Genomic DNA, 25,604 nt, shown 5'->3' with positions numbered 1-25,604 from the left:
TACTGGGCAAGAGGATGTAGAAGAAAAAGTAGAAGGAAGAGGAAGTAGATAACAACCACAGCAAGCCACAAAATTGTTTTGAAAGCATTTTTGATTGGACTGCTTTTCTTGGTAACACTGTGGAAGATCTCCCTTGCATAAAGTTGGCTTACAAGGATGACATACATGCACCATCAGAAGAACTCATATTTTCAGTACCTGCAGTAAAGCACAAAGTCTAAGGCATAAAGTACTTTAGAGAATTTTTCTTAAACCTCCTCCACCCACACACTTCTCTCTTTGCATCACCAACACATCAGATGCCTTGTTCCCTGAGCCAGAGCAGCAGTCCATACATTTTGAAGGCCCTCTGAGCTCTAGAATCTCAATGAGAATTCATTATCCCCAGATATCACCACATATTGCATTTTCAGTTATGCAAAAAACATTCTGCTGGCCATTTTATACATTTTCTCATCAAAATTGTTATGCAACTCCCTGCTGCACATAAAAACTCTGGAATCAGCCACTCTCCCACACCAAGTCCAGCCTTGACAGTGGCCTCAGTGCCATGGCACACAGCTCCTCTGTTGCCCCTCCTCCATCTAAGCCAACACATGGGCAGTGCAAGACTCTCCTCACCCACAAGTGCACTGCCATCAATTGACTCACTGATGTGGCATCACTTTGGCACCTACCTAATGGAAACAGGGACCTGAAGGTCTCCAAAGCAGAGGGTGGATTTAAGAGTCAGGATGAAGCAAAAAGATCACAGCAGTAGCTGCTGCCTTCTTGTATCCCACCAACAGTTCTCAAGATCCTCTAAAGAAGCATTTTTACAAAAATGTGCTGGTTCTAGCAAGTTGTAGAAGTTTCAACAATTGTGAAATAATTTAACAGCTCCAATAACAACTGCTGCAGGTAATACCAAAATCATTCTACTGGGTAAAAGGCAGTCTAAACATCAGCAATGAAGGTAAGTTAGTTCAAGTTAATCTAAGAGAAGTTAAGCACCAAAGTGGCAAAAAACTGGCTGTATTAAACTCCACCTAAAATGCCAACTATTCAACATCTTTTTGAGTGTGAGGAGGAAGGACAGAAGTTGGATGATTAAATTTCTCATTCCTCATCTCTGAAGGAAAGTCTGCAGGGACACCATAGGGCAGTCATGCAGGCAGCTGGACTCAATGAACAAGAATGCACAAGGCACACCCTTTCCCCAGACAGCCTGGTCAGAAAGCGTGGACATTTGCTGAGATGAAGTAAAGATACCAATTACTGTAACACAATCTGGCAATATGGGAGTTTTTAACCCAATGCAACAGATTCACTAGCAATTAAAGCAAGATGAAGAGAAGTCTTCTACAGGCTATATATTCAGTAAAAGCCATCAGAATTGGAAAGGATAAGGAATAATCCATAACAGTGGTACAGTTACTTAGTAGTTTATAATCCCAACTCTATACTAATTTGCATATCACACCAAGAACCAGAAATTCCCCACATAGGTAGCAAATCTCCTGAACATTTTATCTAAGCAGCTCAGCCTAAATACTGTTAAGACAGGGTGGCTGGAGTTACTGCTAATATTGTAAACTTATCAAAATACACATCCACTGAACTGTGTAAATAGCAATTGTGCATATGTTTGCATTCAGAAGCGCTGTTCAGCACATTGAGTATTTTGTCAGATACACATTTTGAACTCTCGTCCCTTGGAGCAGCATTCCAGCAAACTGAAACAATGTTGAAAAGCAGCAGTGAGGGGAAATTGCCTAGCAGGTATATAATGCTTTTTTGTGATCACACTTCATCGAAGTTGAGTGCTTCCAAAAGGTTAGTTTTACTCTGAATGGTACCAGTCAAATGGAAGAAATCCTTGCTTCTTCCCTCTTTTTCAAATCAACTTTCTCCTACATCTTCAAGGTTCACAGTGCCATCAATTCAGAGGGCAACTGCACCAGCAGTTCACTGAAATTTCAGTATAAGAGGTAACACAGATCCTGTACATCACAAAAAGTGATAATACAAAATAAATTACAAATGTTTCTGAAACAAGGAACTATAATTGTATCTGACACAATGGCATTCAATTAAGTTACATTTTCTGTAAAATATTATGTGTATCTTCTTCACTTCACAGCAGATTTGAACTCTGATACATAACACAAAGGGAGGGGGAAGCCCAAAAAGGTAACTCTTGCTCTTATTTTTGGCTGAATGAACAAGCAATCAAAACACCTTTTCTGCATTTGAACTACTGCAGCTGCACGATCTGAAGAGTTTTATGTAAAGCATGAGAAACATGCCCTTAGATCAGGAGCCTGACCACTCCATAACAGCTGTAATGACAGAGGGAGGAGAAACAAAGTCATGCCTTCTGTTTGACAGATTTTATTGGTGACATTAGTCTGGTTGCTGCAATTACAATTCAGCAACTAGATACAGATTGGGCTGGGCCAAGCCTGAAAGGGTCTGTGCATAGCCAAAGGATGGTATTTTAAGGGTCTTGTAACTGTCATGAGGCTGTGCAAAAGAACAAACACTGCCACCAGTTCTGCTCCAGTAAGAGGGAGACAAAGTGATGCAAATAGCAGATGGGGGGGCAAGGAACCACTAGCAGCATGCTGACAGGGAGCAGCCTCCAGAAAAGCTAAAATAGGGGTGTGGGGGTTCTGGGTGCAAACATCTATCCACTGAGACTCTTGAGGGAGAGGAGGATGGACACTCTCCTTTTAAGCATCCTCTGCAGTCTGCATTGACAATGTAGGCAGACCATGAGCTGATTTCTGCTTAATCATTCAAAAGTCAGAAAATATCAAAGACAGCTTGCATGATATTTAATAAAACTTAAATTTAACCTTGCATTGAAAGGCAGCCCCATTACTCTTTAGATTGCCTGAATTCTTTGCAGGCTACTGGCAAAAGACCTTGGGCACAGACGTGCATTAAGTAGTAAATAGCTGTAGCTGTTTAAGACAACCTCTCCAGCTGGCAGTGGTGAACTAAACAGAAACAGGTGAACATCCATTAGTGAGACTAGAAAAAGGTCTTCAAAACCAGCTCCCACAGCAGCTTAAGCCAAAGGGCTGGATTTTGCAGGGGCATCTTGAAGAACATTTGCACACTCCAGTCTGCTGACCCTGAGGAGAGCACCTCCAATACAGCAAAAGCAGGTCTGACATCATTCCAAGTATCTACTAATTAAACATTTATTGGAGGCTTTAAAATTTAAAGGGCAATGGTTGCCCTATGGATAACTTCCCACTATAAATCCAACTGGCAAATTAATCCATTATCCCACACCCTCACTGTCATTCACTGGGCATCATCACATTTGCAGTGTTGGGAAATAATTAAATAGGCTTGTTTGATTTTTACTTTAGATTTTAAATCTGGGAAAGAAAGGAGAAGTTAAACACAGCAAAAAAAGTTAAAGTCATCATTTGTATAGTGAGCTAGGAAACAGCAGGAAAGGATAACAAGAGAAAAATGAAGGAAAAGGAAGGGAAGATGACCTTACAATTCAGACATATGAAAGTTTCAGATTGTACTAATCAGGGATTTCTCTCAGAATCCTGGAAGATTGCCAGTGAGTGATTAAAATCAAAGTAGAAAATAGAACCAGTTTTTCTGGAAATATCCATTCAATACATTAAAATATTTATTTATTTTAGAACAGGCATCTTCTGGGCATCTAATAAAGGCAGCTCTAAACCAGTTCATCTGCAGGCATGGATGGCACTGCAAGACAGGGGTGCAAGTCTCAGGATGATAAATAAAAAACCCCACAAATTACCAGGACTAGAAATCATTGGTTGCATATGCAACCTGGTGGGATTATGAATGGATTGCACTTAGTCGAGGTAAATGAATATGACCAAATAGTAATTCTTAGAAAACTCAAAAGAAAAACTTATCTGCTTCTTATTTCAAAGCATTCAGTTGTTTTGGGGGACTTAAGCATGAGGGCAAAAGTGGACAGAAGTGAAAACAAAAAAAAATAGTTTAAGTGATCAAAAATTATTAATCCAGAATTAAAGAAAGCTCTTTTTTTTGTTTAAAGCCAATCCTAGTTAAGTGTAGAGTCAAAATACACAACTAAAATAAAGCTATTTGCAAGACAAAAAGACTGCTCTGTCTGTTGCAAGGGGGTACTCAAAAGTGCCAGGGTTCATGAAATTTGTAGTAAGAAGAAGAATCCTCAGTGCTAAAACCCAATTACTTAATGACAGCATGTTTTCTCCAATCCAAGAATATTAAGAGCAGTAATGCCATAGCAGACATGATGATCTAATGTTGAACATGATATAAAAGAAAATCAGCTCTTTTTTTTTTTTTGGTCCAGGTGAAGTAGTTCATGCAACAGTGAATATTAGTTTGTACTGCTGATAATCAGTGAACACATTTAGGATGCTGCTCCCAGTATGATACAATCTTTAGCATGCAGTTACATATTATTTTCTCCCCCATCAGGCACTTATCCCATTTGCAACCAGTCATTGAACATGAAATCTCAAAGGCACCACAGAGAGAGAGGCCCCATGCTCCTGAGCACATGCCATTCAGTCTTGGCTCCAGCTAAGAGGTAGAAAAAACTGTGTTTTACCCAACTCTGTTCTAACCAGAGCAGCAGCCTCTTCTACCAACAGCAAGTCTATCTTCCTCTATCACTCTTGTTTATTGAATAAAAGAGCAGAGATATTCACAGCAAAGTTACCAGATTTCTCCACTCATTTTGAGTCAATAATCCTACTGTTTATGAATAATCAATTTATCTGTGGCAGTGTGGCTCTTTAACAGAAACCTTCTCTGTGCTGAGCCTGTCCTCAAGCCTGACATCACGTGGATCCAGTTAAATACACAACAAAGGAAGGACACAAAGTGCACTCCTGGCAACAGAATGGCTTATGCAAGCTGCCCAGTATCTCACTGGTGCACCAAATGCATCTCCATCTACATAACATGGTATCAAGGGCTGGATAAAAGTCAAGACCACGGTGTTTTACAGATATGGTGCAGATCTGGCACACCCTCACCCAGGAGCCAGCAGCTCACAACCTTGTGCACACACCGCTAGAGGGAGGTAACAGTTTGCAAACACAAGGGCCCCTGGAGCTGCTGGTAAAGCACGGAAAGGTCTTCTGAGCCCTAAATACAGTTCTTGGTCTGAGGAACAAATCTAATTTTATTACAGTACACATTGCCCTCTGCTCCTGTTCTTAAAAATTTAGCCCTCAGCTTTTACTTTAACATCTCGCTTCCTGCAAAATCCTACCACCTCTGCTCCTATCTTATCAGGTATTTGCTTCTACATCCATCCTTTGTACCCCTTCTCTGCAACTGAGGGCCAGAGAAAGGACTGCTGGAAGCAGAAAAAGGAGCAACTCAGCTCCCAGGCACCGTGATGAGGGCTCCCTGCCAAGATGAAACTACAAGAGCCCAGCCCCTTCTAGTTACCCACAGAGCAAGCTTGTTCACATATGCCAATCTTTAAGCTTATTGCCAAACTTTAACAAGTTCAGGCACATGACAAGCACAAGTGAAAGAGGAGGGGAGTTGGTTGATTAAACTGAGAACACTTTGATAAACTGGCCACAGGCATCTCTGACACACAGCAAATCTGGTCCCTCCAAAATTTCCAAGATTACACATACCAGAGTTTCAACTTGGCTGTTGAAAGTCCTCAAGCAATATGGAAAACCACTTTTTTTTCTTCCTGATTTTAATCTCAACCTCAGAAATAACTGAAATCTTACCTAAAAAGCTTTCAAGATATTCCAGCTGAGGCAGGCACATACTGTGAACCTCCTTAGCTCAGATTATTTCAATTTGGACAAGTTGAACATTTTAAGTGTGTTTGCCACTTGTTAAATCAAGAGTAATGCCAAGAACAATGCTTACAGAGCTCTGCATGGAGAACTACAAACCTTGCTGTGAAGCAGAAGGGGAGCTTACCTAGGAATTTGCAAAGTCTAGCAATATAGAGGATGAAACAAAGCTGCAGAAAAGGTGAGGAGATGGACAGACACTTAAACACACAGTGATACTGTTTACACAGGCAGGCACTGCTGGACCACAGCTTGCTCAGCCAGTGTGCACAAACTGCATGGTCCAAAAAACATAGCTGCATCAGGGCAGCTTTCAGACCAAGAGAACAAACCCTGTTGGCAGAGCATTTATATTCAAGTGCCATAGTTTATTAACACAGCAATTAGATTTCCAGACCAAAGCTTACCCACAACCACCTGGCTTGGAGAAGAAAGAAACTGCTTGTAAAAAGCCTTGTCTGCATCTGCCAATTTACCCTATGTTGGTTAGTAGATAAGTGGGAAAGAGCCCCAAGCTTATATTAGGATGTACACATAATATTACAAGGAAATCTCAACCAGGAAATCTGTTGGAAATTCATGTCTGAACCCAGGGAACAAGGAGTACTCTCAAGCTCCAAGATCTAAAGCATAACCTAACAGCATCCCAGATCCAGGCCAGTATGAAAGTTAGGTGTGTGTTGCTCCCAGCCAGAGACACACTAGAAGAAAAAGGATAGGATTATATGTCAAAAGGATACCACCATGCTCCTTGGGTAACTGGAAAAGCATGGCTACCCCACAGCCTAGTCAGCCTTCCCTGAAAGAACACTGATAGGAATTCTTGGCCCCCTCCATAACCATCATCTTTTCCTGTCATACAGTTAGGAGACCAGTTTGAGCAGTATGTTCCTTATAGAAAAAAGAGGGACACAGTTTTGATATAATCAGTCGACATAATGACAAATTTAGAGATTTAGAGTTAAACAACAGGGACATGCTCCCTCTGTGAGATATGTTACCTGACATGACTTGTCAATCAGTACTTTTGCAATTGGCCTAGAAAGAGTAAGCCATGAGGGTCACAGATTGGGGTTTGAGTTTGGGTGGTGGGAAGGAGGAAGGAATTCAGATCAGAATGATCTCAAGCAGGACAAACCCTATATAAGGATATCACCCTAAGCAAACTGGAACACTAATCCTGTATGTTAATGTTACTTAACAATAGTCAAGAACAGCTCAAACTTCCTTACTTAGAAACAATTACAGATAAAAAACATGGTGTAAAACATTTGAAAATTTCTGGGAATCCCTTAAGTATAAAGGCATCTTAATGCCCATGTACATGCCAGCAGTTAGGTACAGCTGCAACTTCAGACTTCAAGTGGAAGTGAAAAATAAATTAACATGGCAATGTTAAAATAGTAATAGTACACACAAATGTTAAATAGTACACACAAAACACATTCTAGTTGAGAACCTCATTAAAGCAATTAACAACTAATATTTTTAATAGTCAGGGGAGGATCATCCACTCAAGCCAAGTTCTTCCATCTCATTAGCCAAGTGGGCTTTTTTTCTTGCCTCAGTCACTGTAAACCATTGTTTGTCTCAAGCTGGCACTATCATAGATCAGCCTCTCCTCTTGGCTCTCAAGTGACAGTAGAGCAGAGGAAACAGACAGATGCTATTCCAATAAAAAGTTCCATTCAAAGAACCAGCCCCTCTAAAGCAGCAAATGCACCCCAAAGTTTTTACTGTAAAATCACATCCAACTACACAAAAATGGAAACAGCACAATCCTGGCATTCAGGTGATACAGAAGGACACAAGTCTCTTGTGCCCTTATTCCAGGTGGGGTCCCTCTATCAGCAAGAAGGGATCAGAGTTTTGGGCAGAGATAAGAACATCAATCCCTCAATGCAACTCCTGTGAAAGCTCCCTTTATGGGCAAGTCTTTGTGAAAGAGGACAGGGAAAGGACATCCACATTCAGAGCACAAGTCTCCCCACCCAGCCTACCTGAATATCTTCACCCTCCCCCAGAACACAAGCCTTCCTGCACTGACATTCAACACAGAGTCAGCTGCTGCCTTTGCAGATGCCTCTGCAGTTTTGCCTTTCCTGCAATTAGAAGGTTAGAGGGCAGAAAAATGATGGCAACACACCATGGTTCCCCCCAAACTCCTTACAGTTACAGGCACTAAATTCAAGTCAGCTGTTAGGTCCTATATCATAACATGGTTACCACAACATTTTAACCTGTATAAGGAGTGAGGGGAAAAATAAGACAACCAACTGTGTCAAAAAGTCAGCTGGAGGAGGAGAAAGGGGAAGCTAAAGCACAGTGAGACAGGTACAAGCACTGCCAAAACCCCTACTGAAGTTACTCAGGGAAGGGTAGGCAGGGCCTGTTTCTGAGAACAACTCAATATATAGAAGCTATGCAACTCTGGCTTTTCCAAATTAGAGCAATGGAAAATCTGGACCACTCACCTGCTACTCTGTTCCACTGCATCACAGATAGATGCTACCCATCACATCCAAACTGCCTCAGTGCCACACAGTTATGGCAACACAAAGCTTCAAATAAAACATGGTACCATTTCCCAAAAAACAATAGAGCAAGTAGTTGAAAAAACATTGATAGGTAGAGCTTTACAATATTAGCAGCTTGCAACAGATGAATTTCTGCAAGCTGTTTTAATGTAGATTCAGACCTATCTACACCCAGAACTGGTGGCAGTGGGATTTTCAGAGATCAAGGGCTCTCTTTAACCAGTACAGGCAAACTAGGCATAAAAATTCACTTTACATTTCTGCACCAATGTGACCACTACTGTCAGAGTTGCCTTTGTGCTTATATAGACCATATGAAAATGGTGACATGGTGACCTCAGTCAAATACTCTGGAGTGCCTCTGCAGAAGAAGAAATCTTGGTTCCTCTCTTTCCACTGCTCTCCAACCTACTTGCTAGCAGGGCCACAAAGCTGCTATTGAAAGAATAATGTGTTAGGAGAAAAACTAAGTTTTATTGCACTTTGAACTCAGCTGAGGCTACGCTTGCCTAGCAGACACACTGCCTACTCTTGGTCACCAGCACACCCATCAAGGTTTTCTTGCTGGAAGGAAGGCTTTCTGTGCCCTTTCAGAAGACCATGCCCCTTTATTTAGATGCCTGGGCTGCCTGCCATAATTCAATGGCTGCATTCTCCCATCAGCAGCAGGGAGGTAACTCATACAGTCTTGCATGCAGTCTGCAACTCCACGAACAGCACTGGCAGCTTGTGCAGGTGCCTTGGCCAAGAAAGATAAATAACAGATCCTTTTACTTTTCTTTTCCCTACTTCTGATCAGGATTTTTTCTCCCTCAGGTTTTTTTATTTATTTATTCTTTATTATATGGAAGCTAAGGAAGTAATTTGCAAAGAATCAAGAGGAGCAATTTTTCCTCTAATTAACTGCTAAATGGAATTTTGTAAAGTTAAAACAAATGCACGCACACGCTACTTAGGGGTTTTTTAATCAAATCAGTTCCTTGGTATCCTGTGTTTTAACAAGTTTCAAAAGAGCCTGTTATGTCTGTGACTGAAAATACTTATCCTGGGCCCTGGACTTGCTATTTTTAGTTTGGTATTTATCTGTTGCTTGAATGGGTGACTGAAACACTAGTCAGGGGTCACACACTTGCAGTGCTGACTCTGGTCTGTCCATACACAGTAGTTCTTGTATGAGCAGCTGTTTAGGAAGCACTTGCTCAGAGCCCCTGCAATAAAGCATCCAACACTGAGTAACCAAAATTGGCTCTGACTTGGAATGAAACAGCTTATAGTGATCCCTAGATGGCCAAAAAAACAGTTTGGCAAGAGTTGCTTGGTTCATGGCCCCATCATCCATTTAAATACTTCCATCAGTTTATTTAGGAAATGGAAGTTGAGAATCAGATACAAATTATTTACTCATCTTTTACCATGCATTTGACAACTTCAGCAATAATTGTGACAGCCCTTAAAAATCAGATGGTTTTGACTGTGACATTGATGCAACTGCCCAGTACAACAGAAACATGGCCACTTCTCTTTAACATGCAGAACATCTCTTTGTGCTTTCCTCTCCTGGCTGGGAAATTCTTGGCTTATCTCCAAAGAAGAGTCATCATGATCCAATGCAGATGCTTCTATGAAGTTAGAAAAAGCCAGCTTTGCCCAACATTTCTCTTCAGACAAAATAGGCCAAGCCAGTAACAAACATACAAAGAGAGCTCCATTTCATTACCACTTCACAATCTAATAAATGTCTCATCTGAAAATTTTGTATCACTGGAAGATAGAGAAAACAAGTTAAGTGCTGGGAGGTGAAGCTGAACATGTAAGTTCAGACTATATTCTATGCCATTGTAATGTTGTATTAATTCTTTTCAAAATAGGGATTTTCAATGGAATCATTCAGATCTCTTTCTTGCACTGAAGTGTTATCTTCCCAGCTGGTTTGTTAACTGGGATTTCCATCATGCAGAACCACCCTTCCTTCACACATTTCACAGCCTGACATCTGCGCTCATGGGTTCTGTGTCATTTTTATCTTGTTTTAGTCAATATCTAATTGCCAGCAAGCTTTGAACCACTCTCTTTCCAAAATCCTTTTATTATATCCAAATGTAGCATGCTTGAAAGGAATTTAAGTTTTAGTTACCATTTTAGGATACCTCAATTTAAAAACTCTCAGGAGTCTGTCAAAATGCCTTGCCATTCATTTGGTTTCAAGTATACACATTCACACTTTCCTGAGAGTCTCCAAAAGTGGGTTGTAAGGAGACACTCTATTTCCACATCAAGAGCACATCCTTGCCACCGGAGCACAAATGCAAGAGAAGAATTCATTGTGAACAAGTCCAAAGCCCAGGTAAAACAAAAGCTTCCAGCAAACCCTTCTGATGCCCAGCCCCTCCCACATTCCTGTACCCATTTCACTATAAAGGCCCCTATGGGCACATTTACTTACCCCAGAGAAGCTAACCTTTGCTGACTGCCAAAGAATTGCACTCTGAACAGCCAGCAAACCTTATAAATTGCGTTGCCATCTTGAAAATGCAGACTGAGCAAGTGTCCCTTGGCAGGGCCTGCAGACGATCTGCAACAACTGTTTTAAGAACAGATATCAGCCTAACTGCCTTCCAAGAAAGCCCACAGCACCAGGAACTCCCATTTCAGCCCCCTTGAGCCCTAAACAGCACACTTTTTCAACTGAACTCTCACTTTGCTGTAGTCAGCTTAAAATTTGTTCTCTTCTCCTACTTCACTTCAAGATTTATCTTTCTTAAGAAGACGTCAAATACATGTGAAAATATTTGCATCCATTTTTCAGAGACACAAACATGCAAAGTCAGGAATTGTCAGCAATCTCTAATCATACTCATTTTTGGTAATTGTCACAGGCTGAAAAAAAATGTGGTTTTCTTCCATATGGCATTCCAAAAGAAGTAAGTATGATGATATACATAGATTTTAATGTTTTTTTAAGAAATAAAGGCTTTTTAGTTCCATAGCCATAGCCTGAGAAGTAATTTAAGACATACAGAAGGAGAAAAGTATAATGTAAGGCAAGATATTTGTTGTTTTGGCTTTGTATAGAAGTAGAAAACCAAAGTAATTCCTGAAGCTTCTAATTTACTTACAGCTTTGCTTTTTAAATGCTAAAGAGCCTATCATCTTCCACAACATACTCTCTCACCAGCAGCAAACATGTGACAGACCTTTGGATATTGGATAATGAAAAACTGCAGTGAGATACATGACCATGGCAGTGTTAGCCCAAAACAGAACGGGGCCAAAGCACTGAGGTGTCCCTCTGCTCCTCTGATACACAAACAGGCATTTATTTTCCAGCACAACCATAAAAATTCCAGATGCTCATGCAACAGCTGCTAGTCCTCACAAATCACTGTAGCAGAAAGATGATGTAGGCAAACAAAGAAAGTCCAGGGCTGACGAGAGCCCCTAAAATAGATGACTTTGCAGACTGGCAATAGCAAAACCAGAGACACTACAACTGGGCTGAACTGAGGAGAGAGCACTCCAACAGGCTGCTGAAGGGTGAGCACTTATTCCCCCCACCCTTTCTTCTTAGCAGTACCACTCCCTTGTATGTGCTAAAGAAAACGGTTTAAACTGTTTCCTATGAGTGAACTACAGCTCCAGGATAATACTACTTTTTTAAAGCTGTATCAAGCCTAGCCCTCCATTTCCAGGGCTGGAGGCCTAGTAGAGGGACTATAACCCTCATGTTATCAAGTTAACAAAAGAGTGAATGATTACCGTTAAGTATCTTAATTAACACGTAGGGGAAATAAGGAAAAAAAACCCCAAAAACAGCAAAAAAGAAAAATATGTGAGGAGGAGAAAAAGCTTTTAGAGGAATGTAATTTTCTCAAGTATACCTTAAATGCCAGAAGGCGCCACTTTCAGTTATCAGGAATACCAAAGATTCCCAGAAAGGAGAGAACTCAATACATACTCAAGATCTCATTTCTTAAATAGCTTCCTGGTTCTGTAGGGCAAGGCGTTAACCAGGACTACCTGGGTGCAGTCTTGCAGCTCCTGGGAGTCCTGAACACAATCAGAGCAATGTTTCTGGTTAGCACTGAGTTTCCAGAGGCCAAACCACGGGTGTGTTATCAGAGGCTTTGTCTGCAGCCAACTACACACAGCTTTTCAGACAGAGCCCAAATGAGTACAGCGGTCTTTCAGTTTGCTCCTGAAGTTCTTTCCATACTTTGCAAAGCCTTTCCAGCAGCTTAGGTATATTAAAAATAGAGCCAAACAGTAGCTTCATTGAGACTGATGTTGCACTGAATTGCAATACTGTTTCACATTACACCATCCAAGAGCACACTATATACACAGCGCACACATACATAAACACCAACCCTTCAGGACTGCGTTAACAGACCAGAAACATACACCTACCTTCACATATGCATGAACCCATCATTACAGAAAATTATCAGAAGAAAGAGAATGTACATAAATTTCTGCAATGAAAGTGTAGCTAGCAATGCCTTGAAGAAGCATGACTTGCCATAGCACAGCAGAACATATTAACAAGCCATCTGTTCATTATAACAAGCTCAACAGGATTCATCTTCTAGATGCAGAGATGCTACCTACAGCATGTCCCTTGATCAAGCAGACAGTTGTTGGATATTGCCAAAGTCTCACCACATCCCCTTTCAGAGAGCATGTTACACATCTCTGCCACCAGCACAGTCTGGATTTAAAATCTGCCTTCCCAAGGGGCTGTGCCTTTGAGCAGAATTAGTCACACTAACAAGCAGCCCACAGTCAGGTTCCTCCAGCCAGGTACATGCAGACAGAACCAGTGCTATTTGCTTAAAGCTCTCAGCTTCTCCTCTCACCTTGGAGAAAGATGCATTGCATTTCCAGGAACACAAACACTGGAGAACAGGAAATCTGTTCACAGAGGAGTTACTGGCTCTCTAAAAAGAGACAAGCATGATATTTCTCTCTAGTCTTACGCAAGCAAGATGACTGGTCTTTCAGTCTCTCCCCTTGCCCCCCTTGCTATGGTTTCTCCCTTCAAACAGAAAAATTATGAAACAGCTGTTGCTTTGCCAGCTTTGTGAGAGGCAAAGAACAGCAGTCAGAAGTAGCAGCAGGGGAACAAGACTGTAATACTGTCCGGATCCCATCTGTTGAGAGTGGGTTAACAGAAGATGGAGGGCAAGGAGACAAATAGGGACTCCAACACACAGTCAAACATCTCCTTCCTCACCAACTATCCTGTGGTCTTCAGCTCAATACCCAGCAAGTGCAGCAAGAGAAAGGACAAAACTCTTCAAGTTAAATGTACAACATCAATCAAATTAGTATCTTGATAGTGTTCACAAGAAACTTGTTTAATTAATACACTGTCCTGCCAGTATTTTGGCTTAGTTGTTACTCTGCCATGTGGCAAACTAGACAAAGCAGATGGTCAATAAGCTCTGTTAAACTGTCAGGGCCAGCTATTATGAAGAGACACAAAACAGCTCTCTGCTAGTTCCAAAATTTTTAAGCTAAATCTCAGCAAGTTTCTCCTCCTAGAAGAGCTGGCATCAAAAGAGTCAAGGTTACACTAGTAACTTTCGCAAGGCTCCAATCTTGAAATTCAGAGCATGCCAGGCACCATGCTAAGAGATGCTCAAGTTCATTAAATGCCACAAAAATGTGAAAACAGCCAGTATCATCTGCACTACACCAAAAAACCTTGTGGTTTGCATCTTAAAAAAATTTAAAATTTTAAATGTTTAGCAAGTAAATAAGGAGAGCTGGGATTGAAATTTAATATTAACTCCTCAGCCTTTGAATTCCAAACAGGAAAACCAACACAGCATAAGTCTTATTAAAAAGAGTGCTTAACAAGTCAAATTTCAAAATACATTCTTCTCTTCACTAAAAATGTCACTGTCCTATAAACTCTGAAACAATTTCAGACACTTTACCTCACATGTACCTCCAGATAGTACTTTGATCCTCACAACAAAGACAGATGCTCCAAACAAATAACCAAACAGAGTTGAAGTCTGGTTCAGCAAAGAGCACAAGCTTTGCCAGATTAGAGGATGTGTTACTGGTAGTACGTACCAGTACTACATCTTATTTTGTTCTGCTAAAATCCATCTGTTTGTGCTACAGTAGCCTCTTTGTCTACTCATTGTGTAGGGGCCTTGTTCTGAGCCATCTCCAGAACGAAGTGTTGTAACATTTTTTAAAAATTCCATGCTGCTTTGCTCACAGGGCCACAAGGAACCCAGGCCATGCCCATGTGTACTGCTCCCTGGCCAGACAGTGGCTCAAAACAACACATATCCTGCTTCAGCACCACACCTAGCTACCAGGGCTAAAATGTGCTTAGGGTTAAAAGGTTTTGAGCCCAAATTTCTGAAAATCCCCATGAGTAGAGGTTAAAAGCTTAAACTTGTCTTTCAGACCCCAGAACACATGAAAGTGCATCAGAAAAAATACTGTGATTAGAAGTTAAAATGCAGTTTTTTACTTAACAGACAAACTGGGAACTTTACTACACAGGCTTGAGATGATGTCCAGTGAGCTGATTCCTCTGTCTCTGCAAGCTCATGAAAGGCAAGTGTCCTTCTAGAAAGCCACCTTTGTGTTCACAAACAAAGTATTATTAGTTAAGTCTTCTGCTTCCCAGAATGTTTTCAGGGTCCAAAATGGTGCTCATCTTTAATATCCTATTTTGAGGCCAGCCACCTTAGATGAGAGCTGCAGACTACCAACAGTTCTGGATGGATTGAACACCATCTCACTTGGGTGCATTGCAGTCACCATCACTAGACATTCTTCAGGCAGTACTAAATCTCATTTGCATTTACGACTAAGTGCCTCTCACAGTAGGGCTCTAATAATGGTAACTTTGTCCTCCAGAAGGACCTGTAACAACTGCCAAAGCATTTTTAATAAGGTTTTGGGCATCATTCAAAAGTTGCTGGCAAGAACAATTAAGAGTAAAGAGACAGACCAACTTTGTTTTTCTAAATTACTTCATGATTTCTGTAATATGGGCTCAAAATTTCTGGATCTGGAACTCAGCCAATACAATACATTTACAGCAAGGAGCCAGAACAGCTTGAGCAAGCCATCAGGTGAGACTAACACATGTGTCATCCTTCTGGACAATGCTAGCTAGTTTCTAGCCTCTGGCACACACTCAAGGAATCATTCAAGGAATTTACCTGGATTCACACTTGAGCTGCTCATTCCTGAGTCTCACTTTCCTTTAACTATCTTGCTTCTTGGAAACACTTGGAGGTTAGCCTCCTCCATTCTTCACCTTCCCTGCTATCTAATATACACATTCATCACATGACAACTAAAATTCATACACACTAAGCCACTCCACATGTAAAGAGTCATATCTAACTCAGGAGCAGACATCTTCCAGAATGAGAATGTCATCTGGTCAAAATCATTTATGTTGGACAATATTTTAAAACTAAGCTACAAATTTTTTAATTTTTTTTTTAACCAAAGCCCAGGGCTCACAAGTTGGGATTTCTCTCACCTGGCTTTCTATGTCTGCCACGGGCTTTCTATGTCTCCCATAGAAATAGTATCATGCCTCATTCCTGGAGTATTTCAGGCTAGGCTGGATGGCACTTTGAGCAACCCTGCCCACATCAGGGGGGTTGGAACTGGATGGTCTCTAAGGTACCTTCCAACCTATTCAATGATTCTATGGTTGAGCAACCATCCCTCAGCAGTAAACAACAGGGGACTGGTAAGGGAGCATCAAGCACTACAGCACAGAGGTCTGTCTCCCAGCAGATAAATCTTACCAATGGTCTCTCTAGTATAACTACATGGAAGACCTACATCCTCCTGTTACAGGAGTAGCTGAAGTTCACTGCTGCTATTTTTGATCCTGAAGGCAACACAGAGCATCATCCTAGCCCAGAAAATCTGGACACAGTGCTTTCCTTCAGACCTTGATAAAGTTAACCAGTGTACCATGATAAAGGTTGGGTCAGGACATGGGACTAAGCACAGACTGTCTTAAAGGCTGTCTGATTGTGTTGCTCATAATGCTTGACCAAGAGACACATATTATAAATCACAACTAATGTAATTTGCCTTTTCCATCTGTTACACTGTATTTTAAGACTAATTATTTTACTACCACACCAAAAGTTCTGAATATGGACACTACCAGCTGGTTACCTTGAACACCAAAAAATGGTAATTTCAGTGACCAAAAAAACCCACAAAAATACCCACAAAAAACCAAACAAAAAACCCAAAAAAAACCCAAACAAACAAAAACCACCAAAACCCCAAACAAACAAACCATAACCTCAACCCTTCTCAAGTCAAACATTCAACTTGGACAGATTTAATTAATATACTCAATATAGTGTAGTAGTCTTTTCCGTAGAAAATTATTTTCTACTTCCAAGAAAAGGAACTAAAACAATCTTCTCCAGTTCTTAAACACAGTTCAGAGTTCAGCTTCTTTATCACTAGTACATCTCAGACAAAGAGCTGACTATTTTGCATTCTTTTCACATTACTCCACCTTTGAAATAAAAGATAGGATTGGAAATGCAGGAGAAGAAAACTTCAAGCAATAAAACACTGCAACTTAAGATAAAATGGTAGGTGTAAAGGACAGCAGTGTTCTCACTGACACTGTACTTAGCATATACTCTGAAACCCAGAGTTTCAAGTGCCAGTGAAGTACATGTAAGAAACATAGCATCATTACCCTACAGGGCATAGCTGAGGAACTAATTCCAAGGAATCTAAAATGCAGTCCTTCAGTAGAGCTCCTTCTTAATTTGGGCCACACCTACAAAACATCTGCATATAAACCAAATACCTGCAGCAGCCCATTTCCATTCTAGGGACAAAATGATAGGCATAAGCATTGCACGCCTTCCGCAAACATTGAGCCTGACCTTACAGTCATGGTTACACAACTGCTGCCATCAAAAGGAATCCAGAAGCACCCCTGTGCATTTTTAAAGTACCAGCTGTGTGCCAGTCTATGTCTGATACAGAATTTCCAGCTCAAATGAACTTGAATTCAAAGTATAATACTCTGTAAAATAAACAATAAAGTTATTTCTAACTGGCTACTTTTTTTATAAATATACAAAGTCTGAAGGTTTGAAGCCCTTGTAGAGATCAGCCTGGACACAAATATGTGAATGAAGAAGACTCCTATAATCTTTGTTCCTCCAGATTCTCACAGGGTTTTCTATCTCCACCTACAGATTTTCTCAAATGGGAGATATTTCAGGAACACCAGAAAGGATAATCAAGTCTCCAGACATGAAACTGCATGAACATGCACAGAGAATCAGGTGGAAGGAAGGTAATAAGATCAAAGTCAGGCACTCCCTTTCCCTCCCTGGGAAAAAAAGATAAGAGGAAGCTCCATGCTGCTACTGTCTCATGGTTTCTGTTGTTTTCCACTTTAAAAGATTTCAGTTGTCAAAGGAGTTTTCAGCACAAGCTACATCCAATGCATCCCAAAAGAGTTGACTTCCACAAGATTTCTTGTAGACAAAAGCTGGCGCTCCCAGAGTACCATCCAGGATCAATGGGGCTTGGGGAAGTGAGGTGGTGTATTTTCAGGTGGATCATTTTGTTCTGGTATTTGTTTGTGGTTTGCTTTTTTTACACTGTGGCACACCAAAGAGCAATGAAGTGGCACATCAACAAAGGAGATCCAGGGAACAACTGGTGGCTTGACAATGTTTCACATCAGTGTGGGACTTGTTGCTAGCAGGTAAATTTCTTTAATAAAACATACACTTTAGAGTGAATAGTCTTCCATATACAAAACAAACAAACAACAGACAAAGAAAGATAAATCTGCCATGATTAGTCTGTCAGTATCCAACAAAGAAACTACTCAAAAGAAGGCTGTGTATCACATCTGTGTTTGAATTCCTCCTGTCTGTTACACAGAGCAGAAACAATGACATGGATTGGGAAGTACTAGTGCTAAGGAAGTGTGGGTTTCCTGCAATTCATGTCTTGATTCTCAGGTGCCCAAATAAAGCCTTTTCCTTTTCAAGAATACAATTGAAGCTATAACAACTTACCTGTGTGGATTCACTGCCAACTAAAAAAGCATGAAGCTCTTCACCTTAGTGAAGATACTCAAAGGTTGTGGAAATTTTGTGAAAATAAGCAGTTTAATCCTACAGGTATCATTGTGTTATAGTACCATTATCTTTCCGGCCAATTTCAAGCTAGGGTGATAAGAGCGTGACAGAAGACACACAGACAAAATTTTCTGCCAAACATTTCTAACACATCATTTTAGCTTGATAATGGAAAAAAATAAACTTTATGCCTTTAAAATGCAGCCAACCCTGATCTAGTTACAATCCAAACTCATACAGGCCAGAGAAGCAGCTTTCAGGATTTGTATTTGAGAGAGTTCAGCAAAACTGTCCCGAGCTTGGAAAAAGTGTTTATGCCCATTTTAAAGGAGGGGGGGAGAAACCGCTCCTGCTCAGCATTTAAATACCTGGTAGTGGTAAATCGGTGTTCAGGTATCTCCAAACTCTCTTTTCCCTCCTCTCAACTCAAAAGCCTGAGCTGTAGACGACTCCCATGCATAGTCATGGTTGCATGTAATCACTCTGTCTAACCTACACTACCAGATTCCTTTAAAACTCTTTTTAGGCATTCTAAAACATGCTAGCATACCACATTAGCCACAAGCTGCAAGGGATGCACATTTCTTTAATATTTTCTCATATCAATGAACAAGGAAACAATACAAATAAAGAGTAAGCATAATCAAAATGACAGGTGGATTCTGAAAACCACTTCAGGCTACAGCTAATAATAGAATACCCGGTTTCAAATTATAAAGTTTGGATGAGCTGACTGACACCCTCAAATTCTAAAGAAACACCAGTTCTTTTCCAAGAGCTGGTCGGGCTGAGTGAGCATGTGAAAATACAGGAGGAGAATGAGAATTTTCTCATGCAGTAATTGGCCTGAATCCAAGCTCCTGGATAGACTTTTTGTTCCAACTAAGCAGAGCTGGGCTGCACACATATGCAGCCTCCACAGGCAAGCTTTGCTTCAGCAAACCAAATCAAAGCATTTGAAACTTAGCTCAGAGAAGGCAGGGGCTGGCACAGGGACCTACAAGTCAGCACAAGTGGTATCATCAGCTCCTTCCCACTGACCTTCACTCGGTGCCAGTCTTCTTAATCCTTCAAATGGCCGATGCAAGCAGAGTTTAAAGTTCACCTCATCATTTCCAGAATGTCTCCACAATGAGCACGTCTAAACACGAGGAATTCCTCCAGTGCAGCAAACACTTTCCACCCCTGCATGCCCCCGTTTTCTGAACTTCACTGTCAAAGCAACAGCTTAGGAAATGTCTGACTCCTCTGGTGGAGGGCTTAGAAAGCTTGGGCCATTTATGAGGTCCCTATCTGCTGGTTCAAAGACAACATACAGGATTAGAGCAGTGAGAACTGTTTTCTGAAGATAAAGAAGAGAAAAAAGGTTGAGATGTTTCTAAAGAAGCTACATTTGGACACTGTTTGAGGACCCCACTTTCTCATTACTGCCCAAAGCTGCCAAATATCTACTTTTAATCCTTCTCATATTCTTCTAAACCCAGATGGCTTGGAAGACAGAAGATGGAACAACCCCCTCAAATGCATCTTCACAGCTTGTAGAAGATCTCTGTAAAAGACACTGTACCCATATTCCTCCCACAGGCAGGTACTTTAGATAAAGCACAAATGGTTCAGTTCTGCACACACGGTGCCAAGCACAGATGTCAGGACACTAATAAATCCTACATTCATAATAAACTCCTGCCTTCCATAACAGGAGTTCACAGGGTAAAATCCACTGAACATAGAATGTCTGTAGCAGTCCTTGCCTCATCATTTCAGCAGAGCAAAATACAGGCAACCAGGTAGGATTTTGTGACCAGAAAAGAGGCCAACACAAGCTTTCTAGCTGGCCTGTGGAACACAGAGTTAAAAGAAGGTAGCAGAACCCATTGCCAGTCACTGAAATCAAACATTCCCAATATCCCTTTGTTTAAAATCCCCATTACCTTCAGCTGCAAGAAGGAGATAGCTGTGCCAAGAGTACTTCTATAGTTATTCCACTTTAAAAATGCTGAAGATGCTTCATATAATGCCTTTGGCATCTACCACTGAATAAAGACAAGCCAAGGCATAAGATACTTTGTAAAACAAAAATATTCAAAACCAAAGTACACACATTTACACTACCATTTTCCAAAGGGATTAAACAATTATGTAGTTAATTAGAAAAAATTAGGACATCAGTTTCACCTTGTTTCTACACAGAGACCAGAACTCATTTCCTACTGTGGTTTCTGCTGTAGATCTGGGTAACAATTTATTAAAATACACTAAGGAATACAGGTTAATTTTTAAGTTTCAACAAACAAACAGAAAGTATACACAAAGAAAAAAACCCTACTTTTCATAACTGAAAATCCATATATATACTCAAGTAGGGAATATTCATATGAAGCCCTGAAACACTGCAGATAGAGCCAAAGGAGAAATAATAGCTGCTTGAGCTTCCAATCTACAAGATTCCAAATGTACAGAGAAACAAGCTGCAGTTAAAAATTACCAGTCTCTCAGTAAGAGCAGCTTGCTGGTTTATGTTATCTACACATTCAATCTGGCTTAGGTGAGAAGAGCACTGGGCCAAAGTTTTAAATCAAAGCATCTTCAGGTTGCCCTAGTAGCCAAGGCAATGGTAGCTGTCTCATTTAACTTTTTCATTCACAGGAAACCATTCTGGCCTTCTTGTAACATTTTGTTTTATTGCAAGTCAGCTTTGGCCTTTACTCATGCACTGCTCCAAATGAGCTCCCACTCACTCACATAAGTAGTCAGTGCACCTTGCATGCAGTGCTCCACTCTCAGCCACCCTGGCCTATTTGGAGCTACAGGCAAAACCCTCACTTCTGCTTTCTTGTGGGCTAGTTCTCTTCCACCTTTTGATGATTATAGCCCTTTGATTTCAGCCCTAAAGCAAATTCAGTTATTTGATGCTTTCCCACAATATCTTCTTCCCTTCCCCTTCAAAACATGCCTCAAGAACAGACAAGTTCCCACAATTCCCTGGGAAATAAAAAGCAGCTCAGTTTAATGCAGAAAAAAAACCCCGTGGGAATAAGACACCAGCAGTCCTAGCAACAGGCACATGGGACTGAAGTGGCCAAGTACACAGTGATCCATGCTGCTTACAAGTGCACTGGGTCCAGGAGCCCAGGTCAGTGCACCTGCTCTGCATCTGGCTGTTTTACATGCAAGGCTGTCTTGCATGCTTGAAGCATGCTTGTGCACTACAAGCTTGCTATCCTGCAGAAGTCTGCAATTCACAAGGAACTTGGTTTCTAAAGCAAGTGAGGAGCTCCACTCTTAGGAAACAGGAATTACAAACAGTAAATGGAGGTGGTCCTAAATTAAATACAGTTTAAACAAATGAATCATTCCAACAACCTTCCAGTAGTATCTTACCATCAAGTATGAGTGTCATAAAGTGATTGTTTCCATCTCTGACATGGAGGAAATACTTAGCTAGCCCTTAATGCTGAAGCTTTGTTCATTAACCTTTGAGCACTTCAGACTGTGCTTCAGAATCAAAGCAATGTAAATATTTATCTGGGAAACAGGAAGAATAAAATTCTCTAAGAGCCAAATGAAAACTTACCTCAGTTTTAAAGATCTGTCTTCCAGTTGCTTGACTGTCCTCAATCACGCAGCCTCGATGTTACATTAACATGCTTCTTCCTCTTTAATTGCATATAATTTTTTTCTTGTGTTTAATCTTGGCAGTTAAATGGATCATTAGGATTGGAAATGTACATCTCTTTGGATATGAATAGGATGAAGCAGGGTAAGTTTTTGTTTTCAAAGCTGCCATTAGCCTGCTGGCTAAGGCACCATTAACACAGCAGCAGTCAAGACCAGCTGACACTGCTGCAAAGAAACTATTATCCAGCAAATTTAGTCCTTTTTTTTTTTACCTACAGGAATCTTTGCAGAAATCTTCACAGGTCAGGTAGTTCTAAATGTTACGAAGATACAACCAGAAAAGTAATCAGCTCCTGTACTTCCTTTAATCCTGTGTTATCTACCACTGCACTTAAATGACAGTGATGGGAGGAGAGTGCATGGCCAGCTTCAGTGGATCAGATATAGTACTCATGTACTATCTTCTTTTCTCCTTTTAATACCTCCAGCCAGCCCCCAGTCCCTGACAGGACTGTAGGGCCTCCAAGCAGCATTAATGGACTCTGGGCTTAGCCTGTCCCTCTTCTCCCTTCCTGTCTCCTGCTCTGCCTTTTACAGCTATTTCAGCCTCAGCAACAAAGACTGTAGCAAGCAAAATCTTTCAGCATATCAAACTGTTGTGATGTGACGAAATTAAAATAAGAAACGCGGTTTCAGAAGTTGACATTTAAATGGGTTTCATGGCTGAACAAAGGCACTTCAAAAAACAAATCTTTACATAAAAACTAAAGTAATGGTGCCACACACACCTTCTCATCAGGGTCCATATGGCCACTTTGATTATGATAACATAACTGGGTCTGCAGTTCTTCAGACCTCTTCATGACCTCTTCAAACTCTCAGTCATGACACACATGTTAACACAACCTACAGCCCTGTGTTACAGTCTGCAATCCAGACCTGGAGCTCTCCCTTCAAGGACAAACTTCCTCTATTTGCCCCCAACAGCCTTAAGAAACACCCAGCCCCCAAACGCTCCTATAAAAATATATCCTAAAACAGGTTCTGCCCACAGGCAAGCCAGACCAGGCAGCCAAACCGAGAGCCTGGGCTGCAGGGCCATCCCCACAGCCCCCCATGTCAGCTCCTGGGGCCATGAGCCCCTGCCCAGCCACGTCCCAGCAGGGCCAGGTGCCACAGCCCTGCCCAGCCACTGGCCCTGCTGAGCCAGACCCACATCCCAGCCTTCCCCCGGCCCAGCCACAGGGAGATGCCAGGGCTGGGGCTGCCCCAGTGCCCTTGGCTTGGCTGGCTGCCTGCTCCTGGCTGGGGGTGGGCCAGGCCCTGGCTGCCATCCCCTGCCCCAGGCAATGCCCATGGAACAGGAGTGGCAGGTGGGTGACCTGCAGCCAGGCCCAGGGCTGCACGCTGCAGTGAGCCCCATGCAGCACTGCCAGACCACTGCATAAACCAACACTGAAGAGCAGATCTTCCACCAAACACCAGTTGTGCAGTCATTTTTGGTAGAAGTATCCCCAGATGAGCTCATGCAAAGAACACCTCCTGCCCAGCTCTGGGGAGCCAGACTGGGCTGCCACTGCTGGTGACCATTAGCCAGTCACAGGGTCAGGATTGGGATCAGTCCTGCTCAATATCTTTACTGAAGATCTGGATGAGGGGATTGAGTGCACCTTCAGTCAGTTTGCAGATGACATTAAGTTGGGAAGGAATGTTGATCTGCTGGAGGGTCTGCAGAGGGATCTGGGCAGGCAGGATTGTTGGGCTAAGGCTCAATAAGGCCAAGTACTGGGTTCTGCACTTGGGTCACAACAGTCCCATGCAGCTCTACGAGCTTGTGGAAGAGTGGCTGGAAAGCTGCTGATTAAAAGAGGACCTGGGGGTGCTGGTCAACAGCAGCTTAGCCCAAGCCAGCTCATGTGGCCAAGAAGGCCAATGGCATCCTGGCCTGTAGTAGAAATAGTGTGGCCAGCAGGACAAGGGAGTGATCATCACCTTGTACGGAGGCCTTCACTTCACACTTCAAATCCTATGTTCAGTTTTGGGCCACTCACAACAAGACATTGAGGTGCTGCAGCATGTCCAGAGAAGGGCAACAGAACTGGTGAAGAGTCTGGAACACAAGTCTTACAAGGAGCAGCTGAGGGAGCTGGGGTTGTTTAGCCTGGAGAAAAGGAGGCTCAGTGAGACCTTATTGCTCCCTACAAGTATCTGAAAGTAAGTGTTGGTCTCTCTTTCCAAGTAACAACTGACTGGGCAAGAGCAAACAGCCTCAAGTCATGCCAGGGGAGGTTTAGATTGAATATTAGGAAAAATTTCTTCATGGAAAGGGTTGCCATTCATGGAAACACGCTGCCCAAGGAATTGGTTGAGTCACTATACCCATAGGGATTTAGAAGACATGTAGATGTGGCACATGGGGACATGGTTTACTGGCAGACTTGGCAGTGCTAGGTTAATGTTAGGACTTAATGATCTTAAAGGTCTTTTCCAACCTAAGCAATTCTATGATTCCACAACCATCCTCCTTTCCCAAGGGTGCCCAGGTTTTTTCTTCCCTCACTGCCAGACAACCCCACCAGCAATACCAGTGCCGTGCAGCTGTATTTTTATCAGAAGTCAGCTCCAGCATCACTGCTCTTCTACAATGAGCATTACAAGATTTGAGAGGGGAGAATTTCTATATCAGAAGAGAGGAGACAAGAAGTCACACTCCTTTTCTTCCAGCTTCCACTCCATGTCTCATTTCCTGCAATATCTCCAACACAATGTCAGAGTAATGCCAAACAAGAATATATTTGCATATATTAGTTCCTCTCCAGTAACACACAGCCTCCACTTGCTATTATTCTTCCCCTTCTCCTTAGACTACAGCAAGTAAAGACTCCTCATCTACAGCAGCAGAGCTGAGAGCCAACTGCTCTGCACACAGCTACCCTGCAAGTCAGTCTTTGCTAACGCACAGATGGCTTCCCTTCTTTTGCCTTGTCTATATATATATGTCAATGCATTTTCTCTTCCAGGGCAAGAAACTCCCAGGCTAGGCTTTCATGCAACTTTCTTAATGTTGATTTGCTAACTGACCATTTGAAAATCAAAGCCAAAACCAAAACCCACATAAACATGGATGACTCCTGAAAGTAACAAACATATGACATGAAAAACGAGCCAGTGTGGGAGGACAGAGTCAGACATACCCTAACTTCACTGCTTTTATGCTTAACACTGCAGCTGTGAAAATGAAAAAGGAAGAAATATGCTTTTTCAAGGCATAGCCAGCCAGTCTGTTACAATGCTTCCAAAATACATCCCTAATTCTCCTGTTGAGTGCTACAGAAATAATTGCATATATTGTTCAGGTTTTGCCTTTTTATAAAAAAAAATAAATTAAGAGTCAAAAGAATGAGAAAATAGTGGTATTCTGTAACAGAAGCAGATGCCATAATGTGACAGGGTGAACAGGTCACTTCAACAATCATGGTGGAAGGCTGCAATTTTCTAACACT

The 25,604-nt window shown here is 41.7% G+C and overlaps 1 protein-coding gene across 1 annotated transcript in view; it reads right to left on the bottom strand.

Annotated features, from left to right (window-relative positions):
• PPP1R14C (protein phosphatase 1 regulatory inhibitor subunit 14C) overlaps positions 1-25,604 on the bottom strand; it is a 51,500-nt gene that overhangs the window by 12,110 nt on the left and 13,786 nt on the right. The window lies entirely within an intron of this gene.

This window comes from Agelaius phoeniceus, chromosome 3 (assembly GCF_051311805.1).
Source record: "Agelaius phoeniceus isolate bAgePho1 chromosome 3, bAgePho1.hap1, whole genome shotgun sequence".
NCBI classification, from domain to species: domain Eukaryota; kingdom Metazoa; phylum Chordata; class Aves; order Passeriformes; family Icteridae; genus Agelaius; species Agelaius phoeniceus.
This window is presented reverse-complemented; position numbering and strand designations above follow the sequence as displayed.